Source organism: Aotus nancymaae, unplaced genomic scaffold (genome assembly GCF_030222135.1).
Source record: "Aotus nancymaae isolate 86718 unplaced genomic scaffold, 86718_ANA_hifiasm-v0.15.2.pri h1tg000016l, whole genome shotgun sequence".
Lineage (NCBI taxonomy): Eukaryota > Metazoa > Chordata > Mammalia > Primates > Aotidae > Aotus > Aotus nancymaae.
The window spans coordinates 17,847,820-17,865,373 of record NW_026988428.1 but is presented as its reverse complement, the minus strand read 5'-3'; positions in this window follow the sequence as shown (position 1 = coordinate 17,865,373).

The window sequence follows — 17,554 nt, the reverse complement described above, 5'->3', positions numbered from 1 at the left end:
TAATATTATATATTTCTGTCTTCTCTGTTGGTCTGTCCTCTCTGTTGGTAAGGTTTATTAATCAGAACCAAAAGATGTTCCAAACAAAAATTTACAATATATTCTAACACAGTAAAATGTGTAGGATTTTGTTCCTCAGTAAACATGTTCAAATTCTAACCCCCTAGATACCGTAAATGTGACCTTATTTAGAAATAGTATTTTGGCAGGTGTAATCAAGTCAGGATGAGGTCCTACTGGATTATAATGGGTGCTATTCCAATGATTGATGTTCTTATAAGAAGAAAATTTGGACACAGACACAGGGAACAGGGCACAGGAAGACAGAAGCAGAAATTAGATGACACTACAAGAAATTGATGACACTACAAGCCAAAGACAGTAGCAATCACTGGAAGCTAGAAAAGAGGCATGAAACGGATTCTCTTCTAGAACCTAAGAAAGAGCATAACCCAACTGACACCTCGTTCTCAGACTTTTGTCCTCCAGAACTATAAGAATAAAATTATGTTTCGATACCAGTTTAGTCCTTTGTTATAGTAGCCCTAGGAGGCTAATAGATAATATTATCTCATATTAAATCTAAAACCAGGAATAGTATGGACATATGCTTTTATTAAAATGATTCTTTTAAATATATTGATAACTAATCTTTATTCCTGATAATTTAACATAAAGTAGATCTGAATTGATGGCTTCTTAGATCCTTCAGAGGCCTAAGTTCTGCAGTGATTGGGGAAAGGAGTCAACATTTATTGAAACTCTACCCTATGACAGAGTGTGCTTGATATTTTGTGCTTATTATGTCTTAACCTTCACAGTAATCATATGATGTACACATAATTTTCCATAATGATGTAGAAACTGCCCAAATAGTACCTTTTTCCCTTCAACTGTAAGTTTATCTGCGTTCAGTTCCATTTATCATGTTTCTATAGTCATCAGTGTTTATAATATTATCTAGTAAATAGTAAGTATTATGTGTTTAATGATAAAAATTTGAATATTTGAATATTACAAAATGAAAAAGCATTTGCTTTCTAATTAGAAGTTAAATCAGGACAAAAATTCTCATTGGCCTCTTTTTGCATTTTTTTGTAGGGGGTTATGGCCCAAATAACTTGTTTTATTAATTAATAAGCTTCTTTTCTTAGAGCAGTTTTAGGTTCCCAGCAAAATTGGGTGGAAAGTAGAGAGATCTCATTTACTTCCTCTTCTGGTCTCCACACAGTCTCCCCCACTATCAACATCCCATATCATGGTTGTGCCATGGATAACTTTGTAGCCATTTCAGAAACTGTGGCATGGCTGGATTTTGAATTGAGTTTCATCAGGCCCCTAAAGCCATGTTCATTCCACTACAATATATCCTATTAGTATAAACAATAAGAGAAGCAGCAGGGAGAGACAACAGGTTCACTCATACAGGATCCAGTGATTGTGGACCTCTCAGATATTGCTGCCTGTTTCAAAAGGCAGTTACCTCTTTATAACTGGCTTTACCTGTTTCCACATAAAAGTTAATCACTCATTCTGAGACAATGTTGAATTTTATGTGTATTTATGTTGATACTTGTGCCATATTATAGTAAAATCATTTTTGCATTGTCCAATGGCCTCCTTGAAGGACAGGACCATGTCTTATTTTCCTTTTTATCCCCAATGCATACATAGCACAATGCCTGGTAATTGAACATATTCAAGATATTTATTAACTTAAGTTTAATAAATAGTCTGTGTGTCAGACTTTGAAAAAAGTTTTTAATGAATGGTAGCATTAGCCCTCAAAACAATATGTAAAAATGCTACTTGATCTTATTTTAGAAATATGAAAACAGAAATAGAGAGAAGTTAATTGATTTGTACAAAGTACCAAAATAGACACTATAAATACTGTATCTAGAGCCCACGGTTTATTAATGTGTACAAAATGTTAAAAATGGTGTCAGAAATATAAGCAAATAAATGTTTAAATAAACACTGAACTTGACAGCCTTCATACATGTTATGTTTAGTCTTGATAAAAATTTCATTGTATTTAAACATAATTTGTAGCTAGATTTCTCCTTTCCTACAATGATTATGAAGAAATCATAGCACATTTAAATTCAGTTATTCATTATCAATGGGATCAAAACCAAATTTATTTAAAAGTTTCAAAATTACAGCAAACATAGTTAAATGTTGGATGCACTCAGTTTTATATACATTTAATAGAATATAAAGGTGGAGTGTGATGAATTTAAGTGTGATCAGTGCCTAACAAGCATTAAAGTATGGCAGTGAAACAAATAATAGAACTGGCTTTGACAGCCTCACTATTCTACACTGACTTCTGCCATGACTATATTATTTGGCAATTAATCAGCATTTTGATAATTAAAACTACTTGAAATTTATTAGAAAAGATATTTTTTTCTTGTATAAGTATTTACTGAGAACATATACATTTGTTCACAGCTGTCCAGTTTATAATTAAGCATTCTTGACCTTTGAAGTATAAATATATAAAGCTCAATTATGCCTCAAATACTTGTAATGAGAGGATTATTTTACATTTCTATTTCCTGCGTTTTTAACATCTATCATGATATTTAAGCTTATACTTAATTATTAAATGTTCTGATTAAAATGTCTTTCTGTAAATTGAGTTAAATAAATATAGCTTTCAATCACTATTAACCTTTATTTGAATTGCCTAGTGATACAAATTGCATTATAATACTAATAATAATTTTCTTTTTTATAGTTTTATTGAGCTATGTTTCATGTGCTATAAAATTCACGTGTTTAAAGTGTAAAGCTCAGTGATTTTTAATGTGCACAGAGTTTTGCAACCATTACCACAATTGAAGTTTGTTTAGTATAATGGTCACCAGTTCCATCCATGTTGCTGCAAAGGATATAATATTATTGTTTTTATGGATATACAGTATTCAATGGTATATATGTATCACATTTTTTTCTTTTAACTTTATAGCTTTAATTAGAAACTAGATTTAGTTGTTTTCAAAATGCTCTGTGTATTGTGCAGTGGGGTTTTCTAAATAAACAATCATGTCATCTGCAAAGAGAGACAATTTAACTTCGTCTCTTCCTATTTGAATATGCTTTCTTTCTTTCTTTTCCTGATTGACCTGGCCAGAACTTCCAGTACTATGTTGAATAGGAGTGGTGAGAGATGGCATTCTTATCTTGTGCCAGTTTTCAAAGGAAATGCTTCCACCTTTTCCCATTCAGTATAATAACGGCTGTGGGTTTGTCATAAATAGCTCTTATCATTTAGAGATATGTTCCATCAATACCTAGTTTGTTGAGATTTTTTAGCATGAAGTGATGTCGAATTTTATCAAAGGCTTCTTATGCATCTATTGAGATAATCATGTGACTTTCATCATTGGTTTTGTTTATGTGATAGATTACATCTATTGATTTGCATATGTTGGACCAGCCTTGCATTCCAGTGATGAAGCTGACTTAATTGTGGTGAATAAACTTTTTGATGTACTGCTGGATTTGATTTGTCAGTATTTTATTGAGGATTTCTGGATTGCTATTTATTGGTAATATTACCCTGAACTTTTCTTTTTTTGCTGTGTCTCTTTCCAGTTTTGGTATCAGGTTGATGCCTGCCTCATTTTCATTTGTTTGGAATAGTTTCAGAAAGAATGATACCAGCTCCTCTTTGTACTTCTTGTAGAATTCGGCTGTGAATCTATCTGGTCCTGGGCTTTCTTTTGGTTGGTGGGTTATTAATTACTGCCTCAATTTCAGGACTTCTTACTGGTCTATTCAGGGATTCAACTTCCTCCTGGTTTAATCTTGAGAGGGTGTATGTGTCCAGGAATTTATCCATTTCTTCTGGATTTTCTGGTTTATATGCATAGGGGTGTTTATAGTATTCTATGACAGTAGTTTGTATTTCCATGGGGTTAGTGGTGATATCTCCTTGATCATTTTTCATTGTGTCTATTTGATTCATCTCTCTCTTCTTCTTTATAGTCTAGCTACCTATTTTGTTTATTTTTTAAAAACCAGCTTTGGATTCATTGGTTTTGTTTTTTTTCAAAGGGTTTTTCATGTCTCTATCTCCTTTAGTTTGGCTCTGATCTTAGTTATTTCTTATCCTCTGCTAGCTTCAAGATTTGTTTGCTCTTGCCTCTCTAGCTCTTTTAATTATGATGTTAGGGTATTGATTTGAGATCTTTCTAGTTTTCTGATGTGGGCATTTAGTGCTGTAAATTTCCTTCTTAGCATAGCTTTAGCTGCATCCCAGAGATTCTGATACGTTGTCTTTTCATTTTCATTGGTTTCAAAGAACTTCTTGATTTCTGCCTTACTTTTGTTATTTACCCAGGAATCTTTCAGGAGCAGGTTGTTCAATTTCCAAGTAGTTGTGTGGTTTTGAGTGAGTTTTTTGTCCTGAGTTGTAATTTGATTGCACTGTGGTCTGAAAGACTGTTTGTAATGATTTTACTTCTTTTGCATTTGCTGAGGAGTATTTTATTTCCAATTATGTGGTCAATATTAGAGTAAGTTCCATGTGGCACAGAGACGAATGTATATTCTGTTGTTATTGCTAGAGAGTTCTTTAGATGTCTATTAGGTCTGCTTGACCCAGAGCTGAGTTCAAGTCCTGAATATTCTTATTAATTTTCTGTCTCATTGATCTGATATTGAAAGTGGGATGTTAAAATATCCCACTATTATTGTGTGGGAGTCTGAGTTGCTTTGTATGTCTATAAGAATTGGTTTTATGAATCTGGGCTCTCCTGTATTGGGTGCATATAAATATTTAGGATAGTTAGCTCTTCTTATTGTATTGATCCTTTCACCATTATGTAATGACCTTCTTTGTCTTTTTTGATCTTTGTTGGTTTAAAGTCTGTTTTGTCAGGGACTAGGATTGCAGACCCTGCTTTTTTCTGTTTTTTTTCTTGGTAAATTTTCCCCCATCCCTTTATTTTGAGCCTATGTGTGTCTTTGCATGTGAGATGGGTCTCCTAAATACAGCATACCAATGGGTCTTGACCTTTCATCCAGTTTGTCAGTCTGTCTTTTAATTGGGGCATTTAGCCCATTTACATTTAAGATAATATTGTTATATGTGAATTTGATCCTGTCATCATGATGATAGCTGGTTGTTTTGCACACTAGTTGATGCTGTTTCTTCATAGTGTCATTAGTCTTTATATGTTTAGTATTTTGCAGTGGCTGGTGCTGGTTTTTCCTTTCCATCATTAGTGCTTCCTTTAGGAGCTTTTGCAAGCCAGGTGGGTGGTGATGAATTCCCTTGGCATTTGCATATCTAGAAAGAATTTTATTTCTTCTTCCCTTATGAAGCTTAGTTTGGCAGGATATGAAATTCTGGGTTGAAAATTATTTTCTTTAAGAATGTTGACTATTGGCCCTCACTCTCCTGGCTTGTAGCAATTCTACTGAGAGATTTGCTGTCAGTCTGATGGGCTTCCCTTTGTGAGGAACTTGACTTTTCTCTCTGGCTGCCCTAACGTTTTTTCCTTCATTTTTACCTTGGAGAATCTGATGATTATGTGCCTTGGGGTTGATTTTCTCATGAAATATCTTAATAGGGTTCTCTGTATTTACCCATTTTAATGTTGTCCTGTCTTGCTGGGTTGCAGAGGTTCTTCTGGATAATATCCTAAGTGTTTTTTCTAACTTGATTCCATTCTCATCATCACTTTCAGGTACTCCAATCAGTCATAGGTTCAGTCTTTTTACATAGTCCCATATTTCTCTGAGGTTTTTTTGTTCCTTTTTATTCTTTTTTCTCTAGCCTTGTCTGCCTGCCTTATTTCAGCAAGGTAGTCTTCCATCTCTGATATTCATTCTTCTGCTTCATTGATTTGGCTATTGATACTTGTGTATGCTTCAGAATTCTCGTGGTGTGTTTTCCCACTCCCTCAGGTCATTTATATCCTCTTTATACAGGTTATTCTAATTTGATGCTCCTGTTACCTTTTATCAATGTTCGTAGCTTCTTTGCATTAGGTTTGAACATGCTCCTTTACCTCAGTGAAGTTTGTAATTACCCACCTTTGCTTTGGGTTAGAACTTGCTCCTTTACTTCAGTGAAGTTTGTAATTACCCACCTTCTGAAGCCTACTTCTGTCAATGGGTCCATCTCATCCTCTGTCCAGTTTTGCACCCTTGCTGGAGAGGTGTGATCATCTGGAGAACAGGCACTCTGACCTTTTGGATTTTCAGTGTTTTTTTTCATTCTTTCTCATCTTCATGAGTTTGTCTAGTTTCATTCTTTGAGGATGCCGACCCTTGGATGAGGTTTTTGTGGGGACTTTTTTTTTTTTTTTTGGTTGATGCTGTTGTTGCCTCCTGTTTTTTCTTTCAGTAGTCAGTTCCCTCTTCTGTAGGGCTGCTGTGGTTTGCTAGGATTTCACTTCAGGCCCTACTCATCTGGTTCACTCCCACACCTGGAGATGTCACTCAAGGAGGCTGGAGAACAGCAAAGATGGGTGCCTGCTCCTGCTCCTTCCTCTGGAATCTCTGACCTTGAGGGGCACTGACCTGATGCCAGTAGGGATGGTCCTGTATAAAGTGTTTGACCACCCTGTTGGTGGGTTTCACCCAATTGAGTGGCACAGGAAGCAGTACCTATTTAATGAAGCACTTTGGCTGCCACTTGGTGGAGGGGGTGTGCTGTGCTGTAGGGAAACCCATTCATCTGGGCTGCCTGGATTTCTCAGAGTTAGCAGGAGAAAATACTAAGTCTGCTGGTCTGCAGAGAGTATGGCCACGTCTCCCTCTGGGGCTCAGGCCCAAGGAGATCAGAGTTCTTTCCCAAGTTGGAGTCCTGCAGGGAGGCCCTGCAGCTGCAATGTTGGCTGCTTCCCTCCTGCAAGAGATCATCCAGCAGAGACAATAGGCAGCCACAGCCGTGGTGATGGCTACTGCTCCCCCAGGAACTAAGCAGGCTTAGGCAGATTCTAGCTGAGTGACTGTTGAGAATCTGTGCAGCTCTGTGGTTGGAAGCCAAGACCCTTGGAGTCATGGGCTTACGAGTGGGGTCTTCCAATCCATGGGTTACATAGTTTTGTGGGAAAAGCATGGTTTCCCAGGCTGGGTAGCATGTTCACTCAGTGCCTCCCTTGGCTGGGGGTAGGGGCTTCTCTGCCCTGTGTCGCTCTCAGGTGGGCCACCACACCACACTGCTCTTCCTTCCCCTCTGTGGGTCATGCTAGCTGCCTAGTCAGTCCTAATGAAAGACTTGGATACCTTGGGTGTGGTACAGTATTCACATGCTGTTTGGATCTTTTTGATGGGAGCCTCCACTTGCCACTCATTCTGGTTGGTCATCTTGGCCCTGCCACCCCCTTATCATTGTTTTATAGTTTTCAGTGTACAAGTCTTTTATCTCTTTGGGTAAATATTTATTTCTTGGCATTTTATTTTTTGTATGCTGTCATAATGGGATTATTATTTTTAAAAAATTGTTGGGCTAGGTCATGATTTGTATATAGAAATCCCACAGATTTTTGTATGCTTATTTTGTATTTTTCAACTTTACTAAATTTATATAATAGTTTGAATAGTTTTTTTGGTGTAGTCTTTGGGGTTTCTACATAAAGAATCATCCCATCTGCAGTTACAGATAACTATTTCTTCCTTTCCAGTTTGAGTAATGTTTATTTTTGTCTGATTGGTTTTAATAGTATTTCAAGTAGTATGTTGAGTAAAGTGGTGAAAATGGGGCATTCTTATCTTGTGACCATTCTTAAAAGTTTTCAGTTTCTCCATTCCCAGTTCTTAGAGGAAAAACTTTGCATTTTTACCCATTTGTTATGATGCTTTCTGTGAATATTTCATAAATAGCCTTTAATATGTTGATGACAATTAGCTTTTATATCTAACTTATTAAGAGTTTTTAATCAAGAAAAGATGTTGAACTTTATTGAATACTTTTTTTTGCACCAGTGTAGATAATCATGAGTTTTTTTGCCACTGTTAATGTGATCTAGCACACTGATTTATTTGCATTAAACTAGCCATTCATGCCAGGGATAAATATGACTTGATCATGATGTATAATCTTTCTGATACATTGTTAAATTGGATTGGCTATTTAATTGATAATTTTTGCATTAATACTCAGATTTTGACCTGTAGTTTGCTTGTGGTATTTGTCTTAGGTGATGCTGGCCTTGTAAATGTGTTAAAAGTTCTCCCTCCAACTCTGTGAGTGTGTGTGTGTGTGTGTGTGTGTAAGAGTTTGAGAAGTACTAGCATACATTTGAGATACTGTAGGTTTAGTTCTACAGCACTGAGATAGCAAATGTAATAATAAAGTGAGTCATACTAGCTTTTTAGTTTCCCACTGAACATAGAAGATATGTTTCCACTATACTATAGTGTGTTACATGTGCAATACCACTATGTCTAAAAAAAATTATACAAACCCTAATTAGAAAATACTTTATTGTTTAAAAAATGTTATCAATTATATGAACATTTAGTAAGTCATAATTTTTTTGCTGTTGGAGGGTTTTGCCTCACTTTTGATAATTGCTAATCAGGGTGTGGTTACTGAAGGTTAGGATGGCTGTGGAAATTGTAAAAAAATAAATAAGACAACAATGAAGTTTACTGTATTGATTGACTCTTCCTTTAGCAAAAGATTTCCTGTGGCATGTGATGCTGTTTGATGCTATTTTCTTCACAGTAGAACTTTTTTCAAAATTGGAGTCAGTCCTTTCAAAGCCTGCCACTGCTTTACCAACTAGGTTTATGTATTATTCTAAATCCTTTGCTGTCATTTCTACAACATTCACAACATCTCCAAGAGTAGATTCCATCCAATAAACCACTTTATTTGGTTCTCCTTAAAAAGCAATTCCTCATTTTTCAACTTTTATGATGAGATTGCAGCAATTTAGTGACATCTTCAGGCTTCACTTCTAATTCTTTTGCTGTTTCCAATATAATTGCAGTAATTTGCTTCATTGAAGTATTGAACTCTTCAAGATTATCTGTGAAGTTTAGTATCAACTTCTTCCAAACCTCTGTTAATGTTAATAATTTGACCTTCCTCCCATGAATCACAAATATTCTGAATGGCATCCGGAGTAGTGAATCCTTTCCAAAAGGCTTTCAATTTACTTAGCCCAGATCCATTGGAAGAATCACTTTCTGTGGTAGTTGTAATCTTATAAATGTATTTAAGTGGTGAGTTTGAAAGTCAAAATTATTCTTTGTTCCATAGACTGCAGAATGGATGTTGTGTTAGCAGGCATTAAAACATTAATCTCCTTATACATCTCCATCAGAGCTCTTGGGTGACCAGGTGCATTGTCACTGAGCAATATCTTGAAAAGAATATTTTTCTTAGTAGTTTCAATGATGGGTTTAAAATATTCAGTAAACCATGCTATAAATAAATGTGCTATAATCTCATTTTTGTTCCATTTATAGACCACAGGTACAGAAGATTTAAAATAATTCTTTGTTCCATTTATAGACCACAGACAGAGTATATTTAACATAATTCTTAAGGGCTGTAAGATTTGGAATGGTCAGTGAACTTTGGCTTAAATTAGTGATCAGCTGCATTAGTTCCTAAAAAGAGAGTCAGCCTATCTTTTGAAGGTTTGAATCCAGGTGATAGGGTTTGGCTGTTCTCCTCACCCACCCCAAAATCTCATCTTGACTTTTAATCCTCTTAATCCTCCATGTGCCAAGGGAGAGACCAGATGAAGTTAATTAAACCATGGCGGTCATTTCCCCCATGCTGTTTTTATGAGAATGAGTACTTATGATGTCTGATGGTTTTTATGTGTTTAGTAGTTCCTCCTGCATTCATTCCCCCCACCCCCGCCTCCTTGTGAAGACGGTGCCTGCTTCTCTTTCACCTTCCACCATGATAGTATGTTTCCTGAAGCCTCCCCAACCATGTAAAACTGTAATACAATTAAACTTCTTTTCTTTAAAAATTACCTAGTCTTGGAAATGTCTTTATAGCAATGTGAGAACAGACTACAACACCAGGCATTGACTTCTGTCTAATTTTGAAAGTCCTAGGTGACACCTCTTCTAATAGAAGGCTTTTTTTCTTCACAACAAAAATTTTTTGCTCTGTGTAACTACCTTCATCAATTATCTTAGCTAGATCTCATAAAAACTTGCTGTAGGTTCTATATCAACACTTGCTTCTTTACCTTGCATTTTAACGTTATATACATGGATTCTTTCTTTAAACATCATGAACTGATACCTGCTAGCTTTAAACTTTTCTTTTGTTTTTGAGATGGAGTTTTGCTCTTGTTGCCCAGGCTGGAGTTCAGTGGCGCAATCTTGGCTCACTGCAACCTCCACCTCCTGGGTTCAAGCATTTCTCTTGCCTCAGCCTCCTGAGTAGCTGAGACTACAGGTGCCTGCCACCATACCTGGCTAATTTTTTGTATTTTTAGTAGAGATGGGGTTTTGCCATGTTGGCCTGGCTGGTCTGGAACTCCTGACTTCAAGTGATTTGGCCGTGTCAGCTTCCCAAAGTGCTGGGATTACAAGCATGGGCCACCGTGCCTGGCCAGCTTTAAACTTTTTTTCTGTAGCTTTCTCACCTCTTGTAGCCTCATAGAATTTAAGTTAGGGCCTTGCTCTAGATGAGGCACTGATTTAAAGGAATGTTGTGGCCGATTTGATCTATTGACTACTAAAACTTTCTCTATATCAGCAATAAGGCTGGTTTGTCTTTCATATAATTCATCTGTTCACTGTAGCGACACTTAGTTTCCTTTAAGAAGTATTTTTTTTTTTTTTTTTTTTTTTCATTCTCAACTTGTCTTAGATGTTTGGCACAAGAGGCCTGACTTTTGGTCTTTCTTGGCTTTTGACATGCCTTCTTCACTAGCTTAATAATTTCTAGCTTATGATTTAAAGCGAGAGACATGTGACTCTTTTACTTGAACACTTAGAGGTTATTTAGCTTATCTTAGAGGATTATTTAACTTAATATTTTTGTAACTCATGGAATACAAAAACCCAAGAAGATGAGGAGAGATGGGGAAAATGGCTGGTTAGTAGACCAGTTAGAACACATACATTTAGTAAGTTCTTCGTCTTATATGGGAATGGTTCTTGGGATCCCAAAACAATTACAAAAAAAATGTCAAAGACTACTAATCACAGATCTTTATAACAGATTTAATTATAATAAATTTTAAGATAGTGAGATAATTACCACAATTTGACAGACATGAAGTGAGCATATGCTATTGGGAAAAATAGTGACAGCAGACTTAAGCAGGGTTGCACAAATCTTCAATTTGTTAAAAACAACACATTTTCTGTGAAGCACAATAAAGCAAAGTGCAATAAAATGAGATATGCCTGTATTGATATTAATTTTTCTTTGACAGTTTGATGGAATTCAACTGTGAAGCTATCTGGTCCCAGGCTTTTCTTTTTTGGCAGATTTTAAATTACTGGTTCAGTCTCTGTGTTTGTTACTGTCTGTTAAGGCTTTTCATTTCTTCCTGATTCAACCTTGGCAGTTGTATTTTTCTAGAAGTTTATCTGCATCCTCTGTACTATCAGATTTGTTGGTGTACAATTAATCCTATAATCTTTTCAAAAAAATTCTGAGATATCTACTGTCATGTCTACATTTTATAGATTTTAGTTTTTTCTTCACCTAGCCACGGATTTATCAATTTTGGTTATTTTTTCAAGAACCCAACTCTAGTTTTATCTATTTTTTTCTCTTTTTTTAATACGCTGTTTTATTTCTATTCTGTATATTTCTTCTGCAAACTTGGGTTTATTCTTTTTCTAGCTCCTTGAAGTGCAATGCTAAGCTATCTATTTGAGATCTTTCTTTTTTTATCATAGGAGTTTATTGTTATAAACTGAAAAGTTTTTTTTTCTGCATCCCATATGATTTGGTATGTTTTGCTTCCATTGTTTGTCTTGAGATATTTTAAAAATTTTTCTTTTGATTTTTTTATTTGACCCATTGTTTACTCAGGAGCATGTTTAACTTTCCTATTTGAGAATTTTCCAAAATTTCTCCTGTTACTGATTTCTACTTTCATACCATTGTGGTAAAAAATAATACTTTATATAATTTTTGTTTAATTTTTATTTTTTTGGAGATAGAGTCTTACTCTGTCACCCATGCTGGAGTACAGTGGCATGATCTCAGTTCACTGCAACCTCTTCCTCCCAGGTTTAAGTGATTGTCTTGCCTCAGACTCCTGAGTAGTTGGGATTACAGGCACCTGCCATCATCCTGGCTAATATTTGTATTTTAAGTAGAGACGGGGTTTCACTATGTTGGCCGGGCTGGTCTCAAACTCCTAACTACAGTGATCTGCCTGTCTCAGCCTCCCCAAATGCTAGGATTACAGGGGTGAGACACTGCACCTGGCCAATTTTGATCTTTTTAAATTTGTTAAGACTCGTTTTGTACCCTAATATATCGTCTATCTTGAAAAATGTTCAATGTGCACTAGAGAAGAATGTTTATCCTGTTGCTGTTGGATGAAAAGTTCTGTACATGTTAGATCTATTTTCTCTAAAGTGCAGTTGTTATAGTATTTTCTTATTACTTTTGTCTAGTTGATCTGTTCATTGTTGAAAGTAAGATATTGAAGTCCCCTTCTCTTATTGTATAGCTATCTATTTCTCTCTTCATGTCCATTAATATTGGCTTTATATATGTAGATGCTCTAATGTTGGATTCATATATATTTACAATTGCCATGTCCTCTTGGTGAATTGAGTTCTTTATCATTAGAAAAGAGCTGCTTTGTCTCTTGATCTGAAGTTTATTTTTTCTGATATAAATTAGTAGTAACCTGGATCTCTTTTGGTTATAATTTGCATGAAATGTTATCTACTGTCTCTTCAGTTTCATTCTATATATGTCCTTAAAATTATAGTGGATCTCTTGTTGTTAGCATATAGCTAAATCTTGTTTATTTTTCTATTCTGCTAGTTTTTGAATTTTGACTGAAGAATTGAATCAGTTTACATTTAAAGTAATTATTGATAGATAAGGATTTATTCCTTCCATTTTGTTGTTTTCTTGTTTCATAGATATTTTTCTTCCTTTTTTCATCTTTAACCTTTTTGCTTTGGTGATTTTCTGTAATGCATTTGTCTATCAGTATCGTAAAATGAGTTAAGATGTGTTCACTTCTTCTTTTTCTTTGAAAGAATTTGTAAAGAATCAGTAACAATTCTCCTAAGATGTTGCTAGAATTCATTTGTGAAGCCATTTGGACCTGGGCTTTATTTGTTGGATGTTTTAATGTTACCAATTCAATCTATTCAGTCTCTTTGCTTGTTGTTAGTCTATTCATATTATGCACTTTTTAAAGTCCATTTTTGTAGTTTGGGTCTTTCTATGCATTTGTCCATTTCATCTAAGTTTTCTTATATTTGTAAGAAGTCTCTTAATTTCATTCTTGACTTATTAATTTGAAACCTCTCTATTTTTTTCTTTATTATTATTTGGTTGAAGTCTATTTTTTAAATCTTTTCAAAAAATTAACTTTTGATTTTATTGCCTTATTCTCTATTTTCTCATCTCTGTCATATCATTAATTTCACTTCTAACCTTTATTTACTTTTTTTCTGCTTGATTTGCAGTTAGTTTGTACCTCCTTTTCTAGTTTTTAATATTAAAGTTAGTTTAGCCATTTGACACTTTAAAAAAAAAAAGTATTTGCAGCTGTACCTCTCCCTCTGAGAACTGCTTTAGCTCTCTATAAAGTTTGTTTGTATTTTCATGTTTATCTGAAAGTAATTTCACTCATAATTCTAGTCATTGATTATTTAGATGTTGCCAGATTTACTTGTTATTAATTTCTACCTTAATTACATTGCAATTAGAGAACACTAATTGTATGGGTTTAATTCTTTTAAATTTATTGAGGCCCAGCATATAATTTATCCTGATACCGCATTGAAATGGAAATTTTGAAGTTTTCAGCTATTATTGTTGAATTATCTACTTCTCAAAACCAGTTATGTTGGTTTCACTTCATACATTTTGAGACTCAGTAAGTTCATGTGTGTTTGAAATAGTACATCTTCCTGATGAATTGAACATCTGATTATTATAAATGTTGTTCTTTGTATCTAATAACAATTTTTGCCTTAATGGCTATTTTGTCTGATATTAGTAAAGGCACTGCCAGTTGCTATTTGATTTCTAAACATCTTATTTATTTTTCTCCCCTCTATTCTTCATTTCCCTTTATTGTTGTCAAGTAGGTATTTTCTCATATATGTCTTAAATTTTCTTGTTTCTTTTATGACTTTGTGGTCATTTTTCTGGTTATTCTCCTTGGGGAATTTAATTAGCATCTTAAAGCAATCTAGTTTGAATTAATACTAACATATTTTCAGCACACTACAAATCTTTGCTCTAATTCTGTCCTCCCTTCTCATCATGAATTTCATCATTAGATTATAAATCAATGAAAACAAATTTATAATTATTAATTTATGGCTTTATATAGCTATCCATTAAAATAAATAGAAGAAAAAGATACAATTAAAAATAAATTTATACTGAGTTTTATAATCACAGTGTAATTACTTTTACTGGTACATTTTATTTCTTTCTGTGAATTTGAATTACCATCAAATGCCCTTTCATTCTGAAGACCTCCCTTAAGCATTTCTTAAAAGGCACATTTGCCAGCAATGAATTCTGTCAGTTTTTGTTTGTCTTAAAATGTATTAACCATTTTGAATGGGAATTTAGCTAAATAGAGAATTATTGGTTGATAGTCTTTTCCTTGCAAAAACATTGATGATACCATCCCACTGTCCTTTTGGTTGAATGGTTTCTAATAAAAAGTCAGCTATTAATCTTAGTGTTGTTACTTATGTATGTCATTATTCTACTGCTGCTTTCAAGATTTTCTATTTGTGTTTTTTTCCCCCAATTTACATAAGATGTGTCTGGGTATAGATTTCTGAGTTTATTCTATTTGAACTTCTTGAATGAGTAGACTAGTATTTTTCACCAACTTTATCAAATCTCTGGCTCTCATTTCTTCAAATATTTTTCCTGCTTTTCTCTTTTTATCTTTTTCTTCTGGAACTCTCATTAAATACACATTGGTATGCTTGATGGTGTCCTACAGGTGGGATTATTTGATTATTTAGGCATGGTTTTTCACTTAAAACATTTATACTTGTTGATAATAGTCTTTGTCTAATTCCAATATCTGAGCCTTACTTTAGGACATTTTCCATTGGCTGCTTTCCACACCCCTCAACATTGTGCATGAGATCTACTTTCCTGTTTGTTTGCATGTCTCATAATTTTTTTTGCTGAAAACTGGACATTTGGATGATGTATCAACTTTTGTATCAGATTTATTCACCCTCTAGCATTTGTTTTTTGCTGTTGTTTTTTTCTTATTCCTGCTTATTGTTCAGCAGTTTTCCTGAAATGATTCTGTAGTGTCTACATTTTCTGCAGTGTGTGGACTTTAAGTTTTCTACTAGAGTGATAAGGTTCTGCTGTGTACCCACCCAAATATCAACTTGAATTGTATCCCTCAGAATCCCACATAATGTGGGAAGGACCCACGAGGAGGTAATTGAATCATGGCAGCTGGTCTTCCCCTGCTGTTCTTGTGATAGTAAATAAGCCTCACAATATCTGATGGATTTATCAGGGGTGTCCTCTTTTTGCTTCTCTCTCATTTTTCTCTTGCCACCACCATAGAAGAAGTGCCTTTCACCTACCACCATGATTCTGAGGCTTACCAAACCATGTGGAACTGCAAGTCCAATTAAACCTTTCTTTGTTCCCAGTTTTGACTATGTCTTTATCAGAAGTGTGAAAATTGAATAATAGACTAAATTGGTACCAGGAGAGTGGGATGTTCCTGAAAAGATACCCGAAAATGTGGAAGCAGCTTTGGAACTGGGTAACAGGCAGAGATTGGAAGAGTTTTGAGGGCTCAGAAGAAGACAGGAAAATGTGGGAAACATTGGAACCTCCTGGAGACTTGTTGAATGGCTTTGACAAAAATGCTCATAGTGATATCAACAATAAGGTCCAGGCTGAGGTGGCCTCAGATGGAAATAAGGAACTTATTAGGAGCTGGAGCAAAGGTGGCTCTTGTTATGTTTTAGCAAATAAATTGGCCTAACCTCCCAGCCTACATCTTTCTCCCATGCTGGATGCTTCCTGCCCTCAAACATCGGACTCCAGATTCTTCAATTTTGGCACTTAGACTAGCTCTCCTTACTTGTCAGCTTCTAGACAGCCTATTGTGAGACCTTGTGATCCCACAACATATATATACATATATATATATATATATATAATTTATATAAAATATATAACTATATATATAATAGGATATATATATCTTATTAGTTCTGTCCTTCTAGAGACCCCTGACTGATACAAATATTGGTATCAGGATTTTTCCCCTGCTCTAGAGATTTGTGGAACTTTGAAATTGAGAGAGATGATTTAGGGCATTTGGCAGAAGAAATTTCTAAGCAGGACATTCAAAAGGTGACTTGGGTGCTGTTAAAAGCATTCCATTTAAAAAGGGAAACAGTATAAAAGTTCAGAAAATTTGCAGCCTGATGATACAGTAGAAAAAAACCCACTTTTTTGAGGAGAAATTCAAGCTGGCTGCAGAAATTTGCATAAGTAGCAAGGAACCTAATGTTAATCCCCAAGATCATAGGAAAAATGTCTCCAGGCCATGTCAGAGAGCCCATTCCATTACAGGTTCAGAAGTCAAGGAGGAAAAAATTGTTTCATGTGCTGACCCCAGGGTCCCCATTCTGTGTGCGGCCTAGAGACTTGGTGCCCTGGGTCCTAGTTGCTCCAGCTGTGGCTGAAAGGGTACAACTTGGGTGCTCCAGCCATGGGTGAAACGCACAACTTGGGCTGTGACTTCAAAGGGCGCCAGCCTGAAGTCTTGGAAGCTTCCACATGGTGTTGTGCCTGCTAGTGCACAGAAGTCAAGAATTGAGGTTTGGGAACCTCCATCTAGAGTTCAGAAGATATATGGAAATTCCTGGGTGGGGGCCTCATGGAGAACCTCTGCTAGGGCAGTTTGGAAAGAAAATGTAGTGTTGGAGGGCGTCTCTACTGGGACACTGCCCAGTGGAGCTGTCAGAAGAGTGCCATTATTCTCCAGACCCCAGAATGGTAGATCCACTGGCAGCTTGCACTGCACCTGGAAAAGCCTCAGATGTCAATGCTAGCCCATGAAAGCAGTCAGGAGGGAGGTTGTACCCTGCAAATCCATGGGGCAGAGCTGCACAAGATCTTGGGAAGCCACCTTTTGCATCAGCATGACCTGGATGTGAGACCTGGAGTCAAAGGAGATAATTTTGGAGCTTTTTTTTTTTTTTTTTTTGAGACGGAGTTTCGCTCTTGTTACTCAGGCTGGAGTGCAATGGTGCGATCTTGGCTCACTGCAACCTCCGCCTCCTGGGTTCAGGCAATTCTCCTGCCTCAGCCTCCTGAGTAGCTGGGATTACAGGCACGCACCACCATGCCCAGCTAATTTTTTGTATTAGTAGA